The sequence below is a fragment of the Lepisosteus platostomus genome, chromosome 1 (genome assembly GCF_059453375.1).
Source record: "Lepisosteus platostomus isolate fLepPlt1 chromosome 1, fLepPlt1.hap1, whole genome shotgun sequence".
NCBI lineage: Eukaryota > Metazoa > Chordata > Actinopteri > Semionotiformes > Lepisosteidae > Lepisosteus > Lepisosteus platostomus.
The window spans coordinates 67,465,273-67,487,784 of NC_142611.1; the positions used below are offsets into that span (position 1 = coordinate 67,465,273).

Genomic DNA, 22,512 nt, shown 5'->3' on the forward strand with positions numbered 1-22,512 from the left:
ATGACTTTTTGTAAAACGCAGGGCTATGGTCTTCCTATGGATCAAATCCCAGAGAGGGGAAACTGCTGCAGTACCAATGAACCAGGTACAGTACAGCACCCAGTATGCTCTAACAAATTCAACTGTATAAGCCTATATCTAATATCACGGTAAAAAAGTCAATTGAATTGGCTGTGGATAAAGCCTCAGACAAATAATACGCCCCCAAAAATGAAAACACGAAATAGACACATTTTAAATTCCCAAATTAAAACGGAGACAAATAAGAGCAGAGAAATGTTAGGCTTTGACACAGGTGACAGAGAGATACTGGGCACACGCCACACTGACTCTCAGACATACAGTATAGAGGAAGACCAAAAGCAAGAGGGAGAGAGAAATCAACAGTTACGACAGCCCTACTTGCATGAACCCCACTTAAAATAATACAAGAGAAAATGACAAGTAATACAAAATTGTAACATCAGACCAGAAGAGTATGACAGGATTTGGACAGGACTGGTATGCCTAACACTATATTGTTAAGAAATGGAATGCCAGTTCTTGTAATAAAGTACAAGGATAGTGCATAACATAGAACTATAGGCTGCAGCCCTGCCATGAGGTATCCTATTGTAGCCCCAAACTAACGAGGACACTGCTCTGTCTAAGACTACACACTGATCAATGCTTTCACTCACACTCATTTCTGTGCTTACCAACACAAACAGACACACAAGATTGCACTGGATTTAAAAGACAACAAGCATTTATCAAAGGACTGATTCCATATTACTCCTTGTGAGAATTGCCCTTTACTTTATCATCTTTCAACTATCCCCTACTTCTGAAAACACAGAAAGCAGTCTGTTTTTTTTTTGTCAAAATTATCTCCTTTTTCAGATACAAAAATAAACAAAACGCAGAGCAAACCACAAAGCTATATTTAGGAACTTGTGTGAGAGTTTTTTTTAGGTTTGCACTCAGTGATGTTGTTTTTGTTTTCACTTAAGCGCTCTTAAAGGGTAAGACAGAAAGAGAAAAAAGAAAAGAGAGGGAGGGAGGAGAGAGAGAAATGGAAGCCAGCCGGTCCAATCGGGAATAGTCCCTAGGGCGTGAAGGAGTTGTTTTTCAGGCTGGGATTTAAAAATAGTCTGGAATTTAAAACAATGTGCTTTTCGGATCTTTGCTCTCTTCCCCAAGCGCAAAACCCAGCACAGGACAGGCCCTGTCTGCGAACCATGTGTGACACCGCTTTTCAGGTGTGGCAAGGTTCATGTTAGGAAACACTCAAGGAACAGAGTATCAGCTGTGCATTGAGTCTGAAATGCCCAAGCCAGAGCGTGCCCCTACTGTGATCGCAGAGGCTGTGTTCATTAAAACCTCGCTGGTCACGCAGGATGCAACACCACAGAGTAGAAGCGGTTAGGGCTGCAGAAAACCTGCAGCCAGCTGGGCAGAAGTGCAAGTGGGCGAGACTCTTTTCTCGAGACCCGTGGCCACGAGGAGCGACAGCCGAGTGGGGTCTGCAGTTCTGAAAGGCTGTTCCTTCAGGGAAGTGGAAGAAGAGTGCACAAGAAAAGAGATCGAGAGAGCGTAGCACTGCAGCAGTGATCTGGGACACATCAGTTCATCGCCTCATAGAAACAGACATACTGTACAACGTAGCTATGTAGCTGGAAGTGATCTTTAGTGATCTTTTTTGTCTTAAAGAGATTGAGATAAGAAAGGTAGAGACAGGGGGGCATGAAAAAGGCTGAAGATGGATCTTTTTAGCACAGAGAAAAGAGCAGGAAATTAAAAAAAAGATGTAATACAGCAGTGATATAAGCGTGACGCCTGTGCACCAGCGATTACCAGAAAATGATATCATGAGACTAATTAACTAATTTTAGCATTGGAATGCTAAAAAAAACTAAGGCTCTAAAAAAGCAACAAAAATAATGTCTACCAAGGCCTTACATTAAGCACATAATTCTCTGATACCAAAGAATAACTAAAAACCCCAGTCTTTCCAATCAATCCTTTGTCAACCACAATATCAACAATCTTGTCTGCAATCTCGGTCACAGCATTCTCGGCTATGCATTCTTTGAAGTTACTGCGCTTCAGCAAAGTGGAGCAGAACGTGGAGCAGAACCCCAATGCCTGCTCTGAGCTCGACGTCTGCAGTGTTTCTACAGAGGACTGGCCACTGACGCAGCATGTAAACCTTGGCAGCGGATTGAATTAGCACTCACCAGCCTCTTTATTTCTTTAAATGTACTGTTTTGCTTTCAGAAGATTTCTTGTGGGCACTGGAGGCCTAGAGTGCATTACGTGCACATAAAAGGGGAATTCCACCAAGTGACTTCAGGACCGTGGTAACTAATTTATATAGATCATTTTTTGTTACAAACAGAATTGTCTGCTAAAAAAACAAACTCAACACCCCTTCACAACAAGGCTCCCGCAGCAAAACACACAACCAATTAGAAATCGCAGGGCCAGGGCAACCTACAGTATATGGAAACCCCGTGGAAGTGCATTTAAAACTAAGAACAGGAGGCACTTAGGGTGTAATGTGGAACAACCCTCTCTGACATTTGACACCCCCTTAATCACGAGCCCCACTGTGGTTCAGAGATACGAGCTGTGGACCTGTTTGTGTTCCGCACTTAATCCAGTGGGGTCTAACCATCTTTACCCACCCTGAAAACTATCCCGTTTTCCCCCGTAAAGCCCCAGTAAGCATGAAGGAAACCAGAAAACCAACAAGCTGTTAGAGGTTAGGATTTCTTTGTCCTTCAGTGTTAACAGAAGATGACTCAAGTCAAATTGCCTGCTGTCAGTTACTGTAGCTTTTTCTTTAAAACACGAGAAGAAGATGGAATAAAGGACACTAGGCACGTAGCTTAAAAGCACAGAGGAGGTACAAAACACAGCTGTGAATTTCCCCTGGCAAGTTTCTACTTCTCTGAGAAAGAACAGAGAAAGGTGCTGCAAAAGTAGGTCAGTGTGACCACAGGCAGCCAGCCCCAGACATAGAGGTCTCAGTCAGTACAGGTGTCCTGGAGAGCAGCTGTCACCATAGCAGGGTGCTGTGGTTTTACAAGGAAGCCCCTTCGCAAAAGTCTCATTGCTCCTGGCCTGTTAATGACACCAGAGCTCTCAGAGCACTAGAAACCCATAACTTCACCCCCACCTCACAGACTTTAAGAAGGGCCTCAAACTGGTCACCTTAAAAAAATTAATGTCTGCAACGTGCTGGCTGTACACAATCGGTTGAGAATTACAATGCAAGAAAAGGTTAAAATCTGGAAGAAAAAACACATAATTATGTTTAACTAGTTTTTGGTGGATGACGCTGCAGAACAACGGAAGAATGATCACAAGGGGATCTCTGAGTTTCATATGCTGAGCTGAAAGAAATGAAAAGCCGGTGATGAAGAATAAGGAATGAATAAAAACTGGGTCAGCATCACCACCCGTTAGAGCAGACCACAGCTCTTTTGAACATGGGTTACTTCTCATGCCTCAGTTCAGCAGAACTGAAGCTCAGCACTTTAAGAGCGTTTGACAATATAAATGCTTCTGATGGCTCAAGGCAAAGAATTTTCCTCTCTTATGCTTTACACACTATAGCTTTGTCACCATAAAACTGTCAATGTTCGTTTTAAACATTAAGGACCCTTAAGAGAGGGTCATCACCTGTTAAGCTACAAATCACTGAGAGCTTTTCAAAAAAGGGTGTCTGCCGAGATGGAGAAAACGCCTGCCGCCCTTGGCTCAGAGACTAAATATCAAGAAGATGAAGTCAACCCCAGTAGGAGTTTCAACACAGCCTGCAACCTGACTTAGGCAAAGGGACCAGGGTCAGAGGCAGGGCTTTAAACAGTAGCTAGGGACCAAGAGGTCATGGCTGTCCGTGTTAACTTCAGTTCCAGCTGAGCACATATGAAAGATCATATGAAAGGACACAAACCAGGGGAGGATCCCTGGGTTTCATCTGTTTCTTGAAAGACATCAAGTGTCCTCAACAAGATAGCTGGGCAGCTTGCTCCATACTTCCACAACTCTTGATGTAAGGTAGTACCTCCTGGTCTGAGTTTTGAATGCACTTCTCAAATTTATATCAAGTCTTCTCTACAGAACTCAGTTCTAACTACACAGGCGGTAGTGCAATAGTTGTTTCTAGAACATCTAAGTAGAAGAAGGTCTGTTTATGTGTCCCATTATCACAGAATAGCAATAAAAGCAGGAGTTGTGACCTGCACAGGCTTCAGTTAAAGCTGTGCAGAAGAAGCAGGCTTGTTCTGCCCTCTGACGTTTACTGAAACAAAACTTTTACCTCTGGCACTCTTACAGGTGAAATTAGACATCTTTAATCCACGAACCTTTCTCTTTCAGTGTACCTGAGTGAAACAGCTATAGAATACTTTTGTCAAAGACATTTAGTTTTCCAAAGGCTATTTAAAAAAAAAAAGAATCTGAAGGCGTTTCCCCTGAAGTCAAGGCCCCACTACCCTGTTTTAACAAGGGGACAGGGGACTGAAAATCTGTTTTTGGCTTATGTTAGCCAGACTGAGGGTGTGTGTATGGGGGGGGGCACAGCCAGATTTTGGATTCATATAAAGTCTGGGCCCTTGATTGAAAGCGAGTGTGCTCCCAGGCCATCTGTTCGTCTGCACAGACATTTTGTTGGTTTCGGCTGTAATAAGAAACAGGGGAGATACTTGGGTTTGACCTGCCTGCCTCCTTTGTTGGAATATGCTTTGTTACTTGATTTCTGCATTTCATTCTTAATGTGCATTCATTCTTAATGTGACCTGATGATGGCGATGGCGAGTATTGACCCCCCCCCACACACACACCCCACCTCTTCTTTTCCTTCTGCTATCAAGGATCCAGCCTCAGTCTCCCCACTGCAGATACTCTGGCACTTCCACAAGGAGACATATGGTAGCATTTAGGAGGAAAAGAAATACAGAGACGAGTCAAGAAATTCCTTGGGATTTAAGACTTATTGATGGTAAATATCCAGATCTCACCAGAAAATAAATCTCGTGTTCCATTTAATCCTCCCTGTTAAGACAGGGCTGTGTTTTTTCTCGCAGGGCAGGGGCAGGGCGGCACAGACAGCCCCACTGTTGACCTCATGCAGTTGCATGGCCCACTGGTGCCCATGCATGCTGCAGGAAGAATGAAGACCCAATTAAAACTTTACAGCCATCTGTCTTCCATAAAATAAATATTTACTGTACATGCAATTCGTCATCGAGAGCAACAGGATACCCTGCCATGAGGGCGTAGAGACTCAACGTCAGGAGTTCATACCAGAAACTGAGCATCCAGTTCCAAAACAGAGCTGCAGGCGCCTTCTGCTTAAGCATTTTTTAGGGAAACCTAAAAAAACACCTTTTAACTCAGCACCATGATGACCTGAAATCTCTTCGTTAAGGGCCATCTGCACAACTGTGAAAAAGAAAAACAGGACGTTTTTGCTAAATGCAAAATAGATTTTACCTCTTTGTTTTTCTGTACTTGCTGAAGTTCTCACACTGTCTTTTGCTTTATTCACAAGCCCAGACAATTGTTTGTTTAAGAACTTTAAGGAACATAACAGGAACATAATACCATAATTTTATTTATAGGCACTTTTCAAAGACCCCAAAGCACTGTACAATAGTAGTAATGCAAATCAATAAATTGACCCAATAAAATAAAGAGTAAAGTAGAATTATATTTTAAATGTTTAGAAAAAGCACTGGTCTGTAAGCATGTTTCAAAAATGACAGCTGTAGAGCAAACTCATGGATGTGAAAAAGTAGCCTACTCCAATTCAGTAAAGATCTAACAGTTGATAATACAGTATTCTATTTTTAAAGACTAAAAAAATTAAATTTCTGTCAGTGCTTCAAAAAATGCTTAAGAAAATAAAGCCAAAACATTCTTCTGACACTGCCTATTCTAAAACTTGTCCAACGTTTTGAAACGTGACCAGCGTTGATAATTGAGTGCGACTGGTGCATCTGAAATGCAACGAGATTCTGAACGTGCCGCTATCCTTCCGTATTCCCAAGACAAGGAGTTGTTCACAAGACCGCAGTCTCCATTTTTCCACTTTTTTGCAGACAAAGAGCGGGCCAAGGAATTTGCAAGCTCAGATAGGCGAGGAAGAAAAAGCCACTTATGTTACGAACGTCTTCCGATAACCTGAAAGCCACGGTTGTGACTCTGTGCACAGGCTGGATAGGAGCTGAAGGGTGCCGGGGAGCTATTCTGATGCACTGACACACACACACACACACAAAAAGACGCTGCAGCTGGATGTGGGGTCTGCGAGCTGCGGGCAAACAGAAAAAGGTCAAAAACACCCGAATAATTCCAGGGCCCCAGCGCGGGCTGACTGCTGAAAGCAGCACAGAGATGTTATTCAGCAGCAGCAGCAGTTGTTCAGTTGTTCCTGTGGCTCTCTGTGTAATACTAGCTGGCCTGATATCGGATCCTGGGGCGCTTTCCTTTCCTCGGAAAAGGGGGGAGCAGAGGGTGGTGGGGGGCTAGAGGGTTTGGTCACGGTCCCGTGTGGGAATATTTAATAACAAACATTAAAAATACCACTGAAATCCTTTACCGCATTCCCACGGTCTGACTATATAGCCGGTCTGACAGTGTGGATATAAATACCAAGGCCTGGCCGGGCTCCAGACAGGGCTGAGGCAGAGGGGAGAGGAACACCGACACGCTGATAGACAGGCTGACACACAGACGAGGCCTCCCGCGGCAAGGCCTGACATTTCCACTGCCCCGCACACTCATTCCAAAACTATGCTCCCATTCCTCACTCCTGATACAAACTTACAGCAAAGTCCTCCCTATTGTTTTGATAAGAACATTTCAGCTTTACTACATATAAGAAAATGCAGTCAAAGATCAAATTTAACAACAGCTTTTCCCAGCATTAGAAAACACTGTGTTTCCGTGCCTTCATAAAACTCAACTGTGGCTTGTATGCCACCTAAACTACACCATTATACTGTATAGCCATCCTATCATTTTCATTGTTTAACCATAAATATTACACTAAAGCACACTTCAATATATTGCCTTGCTTGTGTTTGATTATACCCCAGCACCGGAATAAGATAAAAAGCGTGCATTGTATTTCAATCATATGTATTGAAATCACACACATATTGCAGTCCAGATTACTATGCGCAATAATTCATTATCTTATTATAATATGGACCTAAACTTGTTTCTTTTACACCTCAATTAGTTAAAGTGCCCGGATAAGCATTTTCGCTTATTATTTCACAACAGTGCCAGATGTAGTGCTTGTAGTTCAAGCAGGCCTGCTATTCTGCGCAGAAACAGTCCAGCTCACTGCGGTCCCCAGGCTCTGCGAGACTTTCTGTGCATCGCGAATACTCAGTGACCCAGCTCCACAGGGGGGCCACTCCATTCATGCCACTCTTGTTAGGGCTTATGCAGCTCCCAACCCTCCCACTTGGAGGATTAAGAAAAGCCTGACATCTCTCACACACGTTTGGAACAACGGCACATTTTCCCATCCCCCAGCCCCGGCCCCTGCCTTCACCTGCGCTGCCCCAGCCCTGAGGTACAACGGGAAGAGGGCCCACCCCTTCTAAAGTTTTATGACCGCGCGGGATGGTCTAAATCGTGGGCAAAAGGAGAGGTGCGGAGAGGCACAAGGCACACAGGCCGAGAGCAGTGCGGCAGCAGGAAGCAGGGTTCACAGGGAAATAATGGTGAAAGGATGGGAGTTGCTTGGCAAAAGCAGGAGAACGGCACCGTGTGCTGTCAACGCTTTTACCGTGGTGAAGTGCTAACACCTACCTACCTCACTTACTCCCCAGAGGGTGGCTGGCTACCCTTGCCGAGGCTTGTCGCTGGAAAATATCCCCTTACTGTCTAAAACTGTTCCACAAACATTTGAGCCTGCTCTTAACAACACTTCGATATGTTCTACTCACATCAGACTTGCTGTACCACCCTGCCGCCCGGGCTCGTCAGATGGCGGAAGCTGAGCCAGGCCCTGCAGGGATAAAGTGCTCTGAAAGTTGCCTTCCTTCAGGTGAGGAGCTACAGTAAATCAAGGGCCCGATTGCTTGGTCATGAAAGAGTCTCATGACACCATTTGTCATGTTTGAAGAGGAGTTTCGGCTCTGGTGTCCTGATTAAATTCCATTGTGGGCTTGTACAATCTGGCCTTCCTAAAGTCCCACTTTAATTCCCTTCATATTGTGCACCTTAAGCTCCACTATAGTGAAGGGTTAAGCGAGCGCCCCTGAGTGTGAAGAGCTTTGGCATCCTTTGAGATTACTAAAAATATAGTTTTTATTCTGTGTTTTCACTGTGATTGAATAGATCTAGCTAGGCTTTAGCTATACTGCTTCAAGATTCATTAAACAGATATTATTATATAAATATTAAATACTATATAATAGTGTATACTATAAACATACCCTATAATAAAGAATGTCTTCTTTTAGTGGATTGTGCAGCTTTTTTAAATGTTATGTGCATATGAAATTCAACAATCGGATCCCTGTTCTGTAGAATGAACATACTCTGTGGAAAGAACAGACAACCTCTTAAACCGTTAATTTGCAGAGACTTGGGACACATGAGTTTGTGATTGAGTAAGTTAATTATTTCAATTGAATCAGGAAGACCCCACTGTGTTCACTGAGAGCTACAGGGAGCCAGGAATTTGCATTTCAAATAATCACTAAATCACTCAGACGGACACATCGCTTGCTTCAGTGATTCAAACAAAACCGATCGATGACCCATAAAACATGCTGGTTTGTGGCTCTTCGGGACCAAGGGTGACCTCCTCCGATCTATCGCTAGCTCATAGGCCATTGCTTACTTTAGCCCATTTTCTCTGTTTCTCATGTTGTGTTGGGCCTAAATCAGGGATAGCGGTTAACCTCGACTCTTCCATCCCATGCAGGACTTGTAACCTTTCCCGAAAACGAATGACTGAAGTGATCCTTAAACTGCTTTATTAGCCCAGATGCCGGAGGACTAGCTGGAGCAAAGACATGGAATGGCAGTGGCAAGGGTGACTACCCCAGGTCTGAACTGACGGCTACTACAGATGGTTCATTAAAGCGAGACACTCCAAAGCCGCGAGTTGGATATTTTAAGGCGGGGCTCGAGGCGATTTGAAGGTTTGGTTTCACTGAGCTTCGCAGCACGCCTGCCTTGATACCGTACCGCGCTTTACTACGGTAAACGTTCAGACGCGGCGGCGGCAGCACGGTTAAAAGCCACTGTGCAAACGCGGCGCACTGTCACTACAGAGGGGCGGGCGGGGCTGAACAGCGGCGGGAGGCCAGGTCCCCGGGGAGGTTAAACTTATAGAGCCACGACAGGAAGCGCTCCTGGAGGCGACTGGCACGCCGCTCGGCTGCATTCTCCACAGGAGTCCCTCGTCTTTCATGAAGAAGAAAAGCACTCAGATATCCCCCCCCCCCTCCTTGCCCCCCGAGCAGAAAACATAAAGATTTCCAAGTACAACTTGGCTCTTGTGGCTGGGGGGGGGGGAGATATCTTGCAGTACAAGCGGCAAACAGGCAGAATAACAAATCGCTTTCCTCTCAGGAAATATTTTCGTTCTAACTCCAGCCTTTTCTATTATTTTCTCAAGGAGACTTTCCCCCTGACTTGAATGGAAAGCCAAAAAAAAAGGGGGGGGGGGGGGGAAGCCAAGCTGTTTTCTTTCCTTTTTTGAAACAATGTGCCGCTCGAGCCGCTGGATGGCTGAGCGCGGCCGTGTCTGCGCGGAGCTCTTCCTGTAGGGGCAGCAGCAGGCTCCGTCCACCAGGGCTCTGGGAGAAAGACACCACGCGTCTCGCCGCTGAAGCAGACGAGCGGGTGGCACCCGCTCCGAGTCGCTTCGCGTTTGTGATTTGATATTGGATTTGTGCGCTGGTATCAGTCTCCTATGCTTCTATCTCCTATGCGTTTGCCAAGCCTGGTTATGGCCTCCTCGCAGTTGGCACACTTGACCAGTCCTCCCTGCGCCTGTTCACGCTTGTCACGACAGCCTTGCTGCGAGCGTACAGCTCAGCTGACTGTCACAAGGGTTGCAGTTAATACACCACAACTCTCACAATAAAACAGCTTACCTGCAGACCACTCCCGTTAAGGATGACCTTCTTCTCTCTGGTCAGTCCTAATCTGATCCTCTTGCAGCAGGCGAGTCACGGTCACTCTGGGTTTGCGGCAAATCTCGGTCACTGCCTGAATTTCTACGATACAGAAATCAACCTTAAGGCCAAGACTGCTGGGCTCTGGTATTAGGAGAGAATCTGCAGCTCCCCGTAAGGACAAAATCATAAAGTCTCTAGGCTTACGTCTCCTTGATCTGTCTGTGGTAAGAAAAATCTAACGAAAAAAAACCCCAGAGTGCTAGAGGCTCAAATTGTCAAAACAAGCATTCCGCCAAAAAAATGAATAATAATGAGCAGGATTAAATAAGAATGTTGTTGCACAACATACAAATCAAGAGCAGTTGCTAGCTGCTATTCATCAATGAAATACACACATTTCAGAAAAACAGATTATTAACAGAAATCATCTAAAAATGGTTTTGCCAGTGTTTACAGAGAGAGGGAGAAAAAAAAGTTTTAGCACAGGATAGCCTCACCCAAAGCTGAGAGAGTGATTGCAAGTTATTAAGCGTTTTCCCGGGTTAACTAATAAAATGTCTCTGTGATTAAGCCGCTGCTGGCATCATTTCCACGACTTACTGAAAATAATGAAATGCTGCAATCCCTTCATTTTTCAGTTGTGCGTCAGGCTGTTACCACATCTTTTAACCTTTCCATTTTCTAAGAGCCAGCGAGCGCTCCAGGACTTGAGCTGTAACCCCTTCTCTCCCGACTGCGTCGGCCAGACACCTCCTACAGCCTCCACCAACTCTGAACAAGTGCCGCAGAGCTGCTCATTACACGCTACATTCCTAAACTGTGTTTTCTGTTTGTTGCACCATTTACTGGATTATGCTTTTCACTGTGCTGCTGTAGACCGCTTTTGCACTGCTTTCACTTTTCAGCAACTGTTTGGAAAATCAGTCACCTGGTGTGAAGCAATCAACTAACTTTTATTTTAATAATCTTGGCAAAACCCTTACAAGGCACACAGCTGACATATACCATTTTGCAGTTTTCCATTTTGCAAAGCTGTTGAACCCATTCCTGCCAACCGTTTTTAATTTTCCTCACACTTTTATGGCTTTTTAATCAATGCCCCAAACCTGCCATTCCAAGTCCCGCTACATACATGTTTTGCAGTGGAGGTAATATGTACATAAGTAATGCTTACAAAGTTCTGTGTCATTCTTCGCGCTCCTTTTCCTGGTAACCTCCTGTGGCTTTCAGTTTTAATTCTAGCTGAAATCATACTTACTTGGGCCAACAGCACCTTTTTTTAAGCAACCTATTTGCTTTATTTGGGATATAGTCATTTAAGCAATTGGATCCATGAAAAACCAGGAATGCTCGTCATGGGAGTGCTTGATACAGTGCAATTCACACCCATGCCTGTTCCTCATTAACTGGTCACCTGTTCAGAACTGTTTAGAAACTGATGACAGATTGAACCGTCCTGTCAGTAACATGGCTGGGCATGTTACACACCTCCAATCCAGCATGTAGGGCAAGTGCAAAAAAAAACATCGAAAAGATCTATTCCTAAAAATGAGTTCAACTAATTTATTAGGAAGTCAGTCACACAGAAATTCAGGAACAGGTCTGAAAGAGGAGGCCCTACTACACATTAAAGGTAGGTGGCATCAGGAGTAAACTACTGAAGCACATGCTTTGGGATCTTTTAAAAAATAGTTCAATGAGATTCCGGGATCACAAGTTACCTTCACCCAGACAAGCATGATGGGCTGAGCAGCCTACTCTGAACTGCATGTTTCGGTTCTACTGTTTCAGACAGTCTACAGGACAGGGTTTGGGAAACACCGACAGCCTAAACGTGATCATTGCTGATGGAAGCTAGCTTTTTATTAGGAGCGGAGAAAAGCTACCATAGCAGAGGATTGAGGGAATCAGGAACGGCGTGTTATCATGCTGAATGCCTCTGTGGGAGACTCAATCGGGTTAGAATCTGGTAGAATGATAATCCTAGAGGACAGGGGTTACCCAAGTCAGTCCTGTGGTCATCTGTATCACTGCCTATCTGTGAAAGGTAAATAACTGTTAAATTTCAGTGATGTAGCTTTGACATTGAAGAAAAACACCTGAAGATTGCTGTGTGTTTCAGGAAATCATTTAGCCTTCAGAGCCAGTATATTTCTATTGCATAACCTCTTATTAAAAAGTGGTTTAATTAAATAGTTAAGTTTTCTGCCTCCCTGCCCCCTATTTACTCTTCCTGTAAGATCTATCTGTCTATTGGAACAGAAGAACCAAAATGCATTCGGAAAATCAGCTGGCTAACCACATGAGACTAAATAAGGTTGAGATGACTTTCATCAAAGATGTTTTAATATTATCTATGCCTGTCTTCCCTGTGAACCTCCGGTTAGAGTTTCGATTCTAAATTGAATTTGCAGAGAGTGTGAATGTAACCAGGCCCAAATGAGTGGAAAAGGCAGGCTGTATGGGAACGGTTGAAGTGGAATCACATCACCACAGGAGTAGGGTGCAGGGAACAACATGCACTGGAAGAGCTTGATGTCTGACGCTACCAGTTAACCCCAGTGCTCAAGATAGCTAAATCTGCATTAAGAGAACTCGGCTCTTTCCAGAATTGGAGTTCTGTTAACCAGCATCAGTGTCTTCTGTCCGTCCAAGAACACAAAGACTTAATGCAAACCCACACAACTGCAGAAACCAGAATTAGTCTCAGATACAACCTTCTATTGTCCTGGGTGTTGTTCAGTGTTACCTGAACTTCCACAGGCTTTGGAATGGTTTCCATGAAGACTAGAGCAACAAACATTTGGACGATGTAGTTAGTGGCTTATCCGTATTTATTATTCAGCTTGGTTGCTCCCAGACCACGTTATCTTAGTAGAATGCAATGATCACATCAAAGAAAATGAATAATCTGAAAGCTTGAAACGCCTGTTTTATTTTTTTTGGTACAAATTAAATGTGTGAATACATGAGCTCGTATATTTTATTTTTTAAAATACTCGAATGAAAAACGTGTTTAATGCTCGTTTCAAAATGCAGTGCATAGCTGATATCAGCTACACCACCTACAGGTGGAAATGTGTCAGTGCAGCTCAGACACAAACTTCAGACGGTCACCCTTTCTGAATTGCAATAGCTGCAGTAATACAGATACTAAACAGGAGAGCTACAACATACACAGATGACATTTTTTGCTGATTTGCTGTTGAAAAGTTTAACATTATGCTGCAGTGATCCTGGAGTGATGAAAATTTTTCATGTTTAATTTTTTTCTTTCTTTTACTTTTTATCCTTAAAACTTTGCACGCCTTCTCTCGGTATGGGAAAGGAGCTTTAATAAAGTTTGTATAAGAGTTTCTGTTATTATTTTTATATCTCTGTATGGATTGTGTGACAGCCATCATTGTACAGGAAAGGAGCTTTATAATTAAAAGTTCTTCTTATTATAATGCCACTGTATGGATTGTGAGACAGCCATCATTAACACTTACAGTTGTTTCAAACTATAATTGGGTAAAATGCACAGCTTTAAAAATACAATTTGGATTTTTTAACAAGGCTCCAAGTCACAAAATATTTCAAACAAACATTTTCCTTTTTAAATTATCCTCCGTGACCAGGTGAATTTGCGTAATGAAAGCTGCGAGTATCCACTCATGTTGTTTTTCCGCCAAAACGATCGGTTTACGGACCCCATTCGAAGAGAACTTCACCGTGACTGCAGAATCTTGCAAAGACGACTGCATGCGAATGCAGTCAACTGTGCAGCATAAGAAAGGAAGAGGAATAATTGAGGGTTTTGCTATGGAGGTTCAAATGCCTGCACTCAGGCAAGCTAAGCTTTGCCAGAGTACTAGGCTACTTCATGACTGCAAACAGTTAAAAACAGGTGTATGTTCAAAGCCTGGTGGAAAATGTTTTTTTTGTCTATCCTTCTATTAGGCCCTCACATCTTCAAAGAGTCTCCTTCACCCTAAGGATTGAGAACTGGTCTGGACTTAGTTTATATCACAATTTGCTGCATAGCACTCAGTCAATGATCTGGTACTGGGGCAAAACTAAACCACTTTACCCCTCAGACAAATACGCTGCTTCTGAAGCAACTGATCACTGCAAGATCATCATATGCTCCGCATACTTCTTCTGCATTACCTGTGTATATAGTTGCCCACTATCAGAGAGTCGCTTCTTCCTGGTGAAGGCTGCCCTGATCCCATGCCAGTCCATTGCAGTGTACACACAACTGCAAATGGGGAGGTCAATCTAGAGACGACAATTAACCTCACCAACAGGTCTTTGGAAAGTGGGGTGGAAACCAGAACACCCGACGTCAAAAACACCACAGACATGGGGAGAGCAAGCAGACCCCACCCCAGCGTTGAACTGAACCCGGGTCACATTAGCATAATTTTGCAACAGTTGTGCAAAAGAGTTCTGTCTTGGTACACGAGGCAAGAGGACAAGAGGACAAACCCTGCAGTTTTTAACTGTTACCGAGTGAAAACAGACTTACTCCACAACTTATCTCCTAACTCTACAGTACTGTACTTCCTAGTGAACAGCACAGAGAAATATTTCTTTATTTTATGTACAGCTCACAACAGTTGGGCTTGTCAGTTGGGCTTCAGTTTATTCCATGACTTCTATATCCTTCTATAAATACACTAGGCACCCAACCCTTTCTTTATCGAGGTCGCGGAGTAGCACATTCTTTATCTGCATTATAAGGCTAACAATCTTCCCCAGAAAACAGCCTGTCCCAAGCTGACCCTGATAAACAGGCGCAGGTTGCACACATCCCGTTACAATTTCAGTGGCTTCGCACAACTAGATGAGTCGTGCAAGGGACAGGGAGATAAGACCTGAGCACTGAGGCATGCAGTGCTGGAAATATGGCGTGGGACTCCCCCACACAGCTACCAACCCCAAGAGACAAAAAAGAACAAAAAAAAAAGCAGACTAAATTGTATCTCTTTCTCTGAAAATGTTAATTCTAAAAATGAACGAAGACCAATTCAAACCACAGAAGCAACAAAAAATACCAAAAATGTGGGGCAGATTACTAGGTAATGAAACATTGTTCACTCTTCTCTTCCCTCACTCTCTCTGCAACATACCACATATGTCCTTAGACTGCAAGACCAGGATGTGAAAAATCTTTTTCTGTGATTTAATAAGTTGTTTTTTTGCAGAAAAAGCATTGTCTGAAGTAATCAAGTAAGACTTACGAGGTCCTGAGCACATACAGTACAGCGTATGAAATGAACGGAGTACATTTCAATCATTATGGAAGAGAATTTCCAAGATTCACTGCCAGCAAAATGTTACATCCAAGTTTCCTAAGTCTAATTAAAATCCACGTATAGAAAATAACCCTTTTCCAGAATGGTTACATCATAAATTCGGAGTAAACAGAATATAAACTCTTAAGTCTGATCTTGTTTGACAGGAGGAAAGAATGATGCATTCTTGGGGAGAAGGAAGTACAATTCTCATCTTTTCTCTGAAATGAGCTCAAAGATGAAAAGAAAAATGCTTCTAATCTCAGAATTTTACTGATGTGTAAGTCATGGACCCTCCATGAAGTTAAAAAAAGACTTTCTGCTTGAATACTGTGCTTTTCTACTCTTAATTATGCTGTTACACAGAGCGATGTTTTTGAAACCATTTTTTTTCCTGCAAAAACATGACTCCTGCCCCCGTATCTCTTCCATAATCCCACCATCATCTCTGTCAGAGTAACAGACAGGGTGGTCGGTCTGTGCTAAGCTGTCTTATCTTCCCAAGCAGTGTCTCTCTTCACATGAGCACTGACAATTAACTGTCGTCCTCCATGCTGGCTGAATGGATTCACTGATAAGATTGCAGTGCCTTTTTGTTCTCAGAAAAAAATACAATTTTTATGACTGGTTCAATTTTATGGCTCTGGGCAAGACTGCTGCATTGCTAAGGGAAGTTATGAAAACAGGGCCGCGTGACTCGCGAATGCTCGGAGCATGTGATGTGAAAAGAAGCAAATCTCTGTACCATGAAACTGGCTATGGGTAGGTTTGTACTCACCCCAATTACGGTTGCCCCATCTCTGCACTGAGGTTGCTTGTTTTGACGTGGACGGGCTGGTAAAAGACCGTTCACTGTTGAGGCTGACGAGACTCTTTCAGTCTGGTGGACAAGTATAGTCAGTGCTTATGCACGAAGGGCTGTTGGTTAGGGAATACACTGTCATTCAAGAAACAGACTGATATTGGATCAATCACCTTTGATGCTCGCAACTGGGAAGAATGTGCCCCTCCTAATTTGTCCTTATTTACCTTTCATAGCATCCTAAACACACTGAAAAACACATTTCAGCTGTGGAGATTTCTTTGTGTGTCACACCCAAAGAAGGCTCCACAGCTGAAACATAGTGTTTCTTTTCAGCATGGAATAAACATTTACTTGTTACTTTGCACCCTATGCATGCTGACGCAGCTCCCTACTTGAACTACTTTCATAAAGAACTGATCAGGGCTTTATCACATAAGCTCCGCACATTAATGCGTATAACAATAACCACTTCATATAATAATAATTCCTTGCAATTATATAACTTTTTCTGGACACTCCATTCAAAGAGCTTTACAGGTAATGGGGACTCCCCTCCACCACCACCAGTGTGCAGCCCCACCTGAATGATGCAATGGCAGCCATAGTGCACACAGTACGTTTACAGTATGATCAGCTTTTAGTGGGGAGGAGAACAGATTGATGAAGCCAATTCATGGGTGGGGATTATTAGGAGGCCATGATTGGTAAAGGCAAATGGGAAATTTGGCCAGGACACCGGGGTTACACCCTTACTCTTTTTGAGAAATGCCCTGGGAATTTTAATGACCACCGAGAGTAAGGACCTCAGTTTTACGGGTGAGCACCCCCTACTGGCCTTGCCAAGAGCAATTGCAGCAGCAATCTTATTTTTCCCAAGGTCTCCCATCCAGGTACTGACCAGACTCACACCTGCTGAACTTCAGTGGGCTGCCAGTTGTGAGTTGCAGGGTGATATGGCTGCTGGCAACCACTTGCATTTAGACCTTACAAGTCAAAGGATCCCAAAGTGCTTAAAATATAGGAAGGGTCCCACCTCAATCTACTACTACATAGCAGATCAGGTGGAGAAAGGGGGAAGAGCTTCTTTAATTAAAATGGAAATTCAGTGAGATTGGGGGCAGAACATCAGATTTAAAACTCCTTTTACAAAAAGTATAATTTGAATATTTAATAAACAAGTTGTCGGAACCTTGGTTTCACACTTAACCTCCAACAGCACAGTTTTTAGTCACCATACTGCAGCAATAGATTGGAAAATTGGCTCTAGGGAGAAGAGCGCCACCTACAGGTCCACCAGCACCACCTAGAGCAGCAAACCGGTTTTCCATAGAAATCTGCTATCCTAGTAGTAGGAGACCAGGCCCAGCCTTGTTTGGTTTCCGAAGTCTAACAAGGTCTTTATAATTATGCAGCCACATTAAGACAAGATGAGACGAGTGAAAGATAACCAGGCCACTTAAATTACCCTGCAGAATTACCAATTACCAATCTTTTCGATTTTTGCAGGATCTTAGCTTTTAGCTGTTGACCTTGTATTATGTAATGCAAATATGACCAGCTAACTGACTTAGTGCAGCTGAGTTTGCTCTCAGAAAAGAACAAGATTTTTAATAACACTCCAATTAGTCATCATAACAGAATCATGCAACAGTGACATCTCCTATTTAATAAAGAAGATATTTACTACCTGCATTGGCTGGTCAATTATAAGATAAGATCACTTTATTAGCCATATACAATTTCTTGCATTAGGGATTCATCTTTTTGCATACCAGGGTTAGAGCGCAGGGTCAGCCATTGTACTGGAGCAGTTGGGGTTAAGGGCCTTGCTCAGGGGCCCAACGGAGTAGGATTCCTCTGCCAGCCATGGGATTTGAATCGGCAACCTTCCGGCCACAGGCACAGATCCTTAGCCACAGTGCCACCGCTCTGACCCCGAAAAATGACGTTAAAATAGCATTTACTGATCCGGTATAATTTTAATACTGCACTTAAATGTAATTTACACCATTTATCATTTAGCTAAGCTTTTTAATGATACAGGACAAAACTTAATATAAGTTCATTCAAGGCTTGAACACTAGCAGATTCTTCCCCAGAGCCAACTGCTACTACTGTACCACAAATTCTCCAAAGATATTCCTGGTGTTAGAAAAGTTACAGCATCAAGCATGCAATTAAGAGATACTGTATGACACACGCGGTAGAAAATACAGGAATTCTTTGCAGTGCTTTTCGGATATATGCTTCTATCTTTTCTTCCTGTCAGGAAGGGCTTATTGATGCAGTACCAGAGTCATCATTGGTATTCTGGAAGCTGACCATCCTCCAACATTGAACACTGAACTTGAGAATAGGCCATAAAGATGGATTTCAGTGTGTGAGCATGAATAAAAAAACGCGCTGGTTTTGTGAGTTATTGTGAACTTGGGCTTGGGATTTTCTTTTTTAAAAAAAGCCCTGAAATGTTACGCAAGCACCTGCAAACTTTCGGCAGCTATACTGGCTGTCACGTACAGCAGGCATTGGCTAAAGACCCTGAAGTAAGGGTGTGCATGAGGGATCGAGTAAATACCCGACACAGCACGGGCGCAATGTAAATGAGCTGGTCGTGCTTCGTTTTAATTGGCTGACTAAGCATTCCCAAATCCAACACACGCTGCACAGCCGAAGTTCACACCACCCAGAGGCTTGAACCGAGGTTCGTCAGATCGATACCCGCAGCGCACAGCGGACTGAGTTTGCACCACCGCCACAGATTTCTCCCCCTCCCTCTGCTTGGTGTTTCAAGAACAAATGTCCAGTTCACAGAAACAGCAAAGACGCAGGATCGCAGAGAGGCTGAAACAAGTCAGCAGAGACTTGGGTTGCTACAGCCATGCCAAAGAACCCCATATAGTGACAGGTTTTGAGATGACATGCCACGACAACCACAGTGCCTATTACTTCTAGAAACCTCTAAACAGTGATCATTAATAAGGATTAAAAGCAAATAACCACGTGCCCATGTGTTTCAGATGGTAGTACATTAGCATGGATGAATTGTACTGGCAACAAATCGACATTGGACCTGAATTGAGCTCTGCAGTTGGAAACATTTTTGCTTTTTTTCCCTTTTCCTCTGTTTAGGGGAATATAATGTCACCATTGGCATTAATAATCTGGTTATGGTGTGCACAGCCTTCTTTTCTTGCTTTCATTTGTGGGTCTGATGTTACAAAATCCTATTAGACTTCAAGTCCCATGTCACAAGCTTTGGTCCTGAAGACGAAAGAAGAGTGTCTAGACCAGGAGAAGGACTACTGTACGACATCAACATAAAAATACAGAAGCTGAAGTAAGGGTGTTAATGATGGCATTAAGGGAGCCACAAGGAAGTGCTGTTTTATAAATTAAACTACATTAAAAAAAAAATTAAACCGCACCCTCCAATAAATATTTTAACTGGCTTATAAAACACGCAGTTAGAATCAGTTCCCATCAGTCCCCTACAAGAACATATTCCTGTCATGTAAGGTCACACAGATGCTGAAATTATTAGTTGTGAGTAGCCTATGTTTTATCATTATCAATTACCTTACCTGTAACCACAAGGACCTTATTCTGTGAGACATTAGACAGACTTACAACCCAAAGAAAAACCTCCCAGGGAGACGCTAATGGCTAAAGGGGAACATTTCAAGTTACAGTCAGTCAGTTCCCGTGTTGATCATAAGAGCGCAGAGCACGTGACAGGAGAGTTAATTAAATCCACATTAACAGAGGGGATAAAAAAATCCGCAAGTCCTTAATTTAATTTTAAAATTTAGCCTCGATTGATAACACGTGCATAAAGAACATGATCAGTTTCAACTTGGCAGAGTTGTTCTGAAAATACTCATACAACAGGTGCCAGGCACAGTTCTGGTCCTTGCCACATACAATAAAGCACAACAGAATCGACCACAACACACACAACAGGCCGTGCCATTGAGAAACCCACTGGGAACAGCTGGAGTGGAGACAGTACTTGCAAAAACTCGGAAATATTTTTCACCTCAACCCGGAAATATTCTTTCATCTGCCGTGGAATGGTGCCCAGTAAAAGTTTTTGATTTTCATTAATACACGTATATATCCTCATTTTAAAAAATTAATACAGTTTGTACCTTGCTTGTTTCTAGCAACCAGGTGTCTCATTGGGGGGGCAACCAGACAACTGCTGTAGCATTGGAACACTTTCCACAAGATTTGAATTTGCAAATGCCCTCTACATACTGTAGGTGGGGGACATGAAGAAGGTAACAATGTACAGTATTTCATGTTTAACAAGTCGGTTTCATTTGAGAACACTTACATTTTCTCAGCAATGAATTTGTGGTTCTAGTCAGTTTTTCCAGCTAGGTCAAAGGCTGAACATCTGGGGAAAACCCAAAGTTATGCCAGTGGTTAAGAACGCCATTTTAATTATATCTGTTTGTTTTCAGATCTGGACATGCTAAAATGACATTGAAAGCTATATGTGCTGATGGTTGTGGAAAACAATATAATTTTTGAAAGCCTTATATATGCTCTGTCATTCCTTTCCCGGTGCATAATATCCTGTCCTGAATTATGTTTTTCCCATGCTGTTTTTTTTTGTACCGGGCTTGACTAAGCTTTATGTAACACAACCAAAACAAGGCCAGGCAGCTTTTAAAGAGAGGAAGTATATTAGTGTTATGGTGGTGGGTGCGTCAGCCTCGCACTGGACTAAGTCATTTCCAATCTCTTAACATCCTGAAAACCCTCTTTAAAAAACTTATGACGTAGCTTTACATCTTAGACATGAGTACAGAGTAACAATGCACACCGTGTGATACAAATAAAAAATTGCTTTTATAGTATGTCAAATACCTAGTTAATTTACCTTGGCTAAAAGGCTCATGCATCCCACAAGGCAACTTCCTTAACTTGCCAGTCAGCATTGTGGATAAATTACCTCAGCGCATAATTTGGAGCTGTCAGGCACTCCATGAATAAAAAATTAAACCGACCTTTCAAGTAAATATTTATGGTTGTAATATTTAAATTTTTTCCTGGGCATGTACAATAATTAAATCATGTTGTTCTGCCCATTGTTTAAGGCCATCAGAACAACTCAATGCTTTCCAAAGGGCACAGCCACAGAAAATACCAGAATTTATCCCATTCGCTTGGGCAACAAAATCTGGATAAGGAAAAACAGTTTATACGCACATCCCACTTACTGCTCTGTTTACTAGCTCACAGATGGGTTACCACTCCTCTTCTCCAAAGGCATTTGAGAACCAATCAGAGACTGTGACTGGTTAGGACTTTAGAAGACTACAGCAAATCTTGAAAAGGTGTGACACAGCCGCCATCTAGTGGAAAGCTGGTACTAAACTGCACTGTTGCAACTGATGGCATCTACTTCAAACACTACTTTTCTTCCCAGAGGATCACAAAGAGCTTATTCCAGTCATTAGTAGACAGGAAAGTAATTTTCCAATTAAACCAAACTGCATACTGGATTATATATAATTGCTAAAACAAAGCATAACTGCTTGCGAACAGTCTGTTCCATGACATTAGGTAAGGCCTAAAAAATATAGGTCTACAGCAGTTAGGCTAAGACTAATCACCCCTTCAACAGTGGAAGAACAATTATGGACTTTCAGTCAAATGGGATACTTCAACTATTTTAAGCACGGCTGAGTGTACATCAGTGGAGTGACTATTAAATAAGCATATCAAGAGTTGGTTTAAAAAAAAGGCTCAAAACAATGGCCAGCCAGCTCCTTAGTGTCAGCTTTACAAAAGTAAGCTTGTTACCTCCATATTCAGCAATGGCCTCTTAAAAAAACAAATACAAAGTGACACTGGTACACGAAAACCCCTCAGTTGAACCAAAATCAATACTGACCTACATAACACAAGTCATACATAATAAACCGAACCTGTACTGAATGTATTAACTATTCTACCAAAACATTATTTTTGTATCTGAATTTGTTCAATGAGAAGTTAATGACAATGTAAATGTATCAGACCTTCAAAACTTATATTAGTTATTTATAATATCTGCCAAATCCCAGTGGACCAGCTCTGAGACTATAGGGATGTAACAGGTTTGCTAGGTCTCTTTACAGCAGAAGAACTGGGAAAAGTGTTAATTTGGTTCAACTGAGCCAATAATATTTAGGTCTTTGAGAGCTGAGCTGGAATGTAGTCCTGCAAGTGCACTGACCAACCAATAAATGTTGTACCCAACAGGCCCCACCATTTAGATCTTGAAATA

At 42.8% G+C, this 22,512-nt stretch overlaps 1 long non-coding RNA gene across 2 annotated transcripts in view; it reads right to left on the reverse strand.

Annotated features, from left to right (window-relative positions):
• LOC148678547 (uncharacterized) overlaps positions 1 to 10,584 on the reverse strand; it is a 28,405-nt gene extending 17,821 nt beyond the window's left edge. Inside the window, exons 1-3 of one of the 2 annotated variants that reach the window (XR_015939302.1) lie at positions 10,122 to 10,584; positions 7,956 to 8,017; positions 5,325 to 5,433 (exon numbers count right to left, since the gene is read on the reverse strand). This is a non-coding gene — a long non-coding RNA (uncharacterized LOC148678547). Of the gene's footprint in view, positions 1 to 5,324; positions 5,434 to 7,955; positions 8,018 to 10,121 lie in introns of those variants that run through there. The other variant, XR_015939301.1, reaches the window with a different exon arrangement.
• Between the last annotated feature and the right edge of the window lie 11,928 nt (positions 10,585 to 22,512).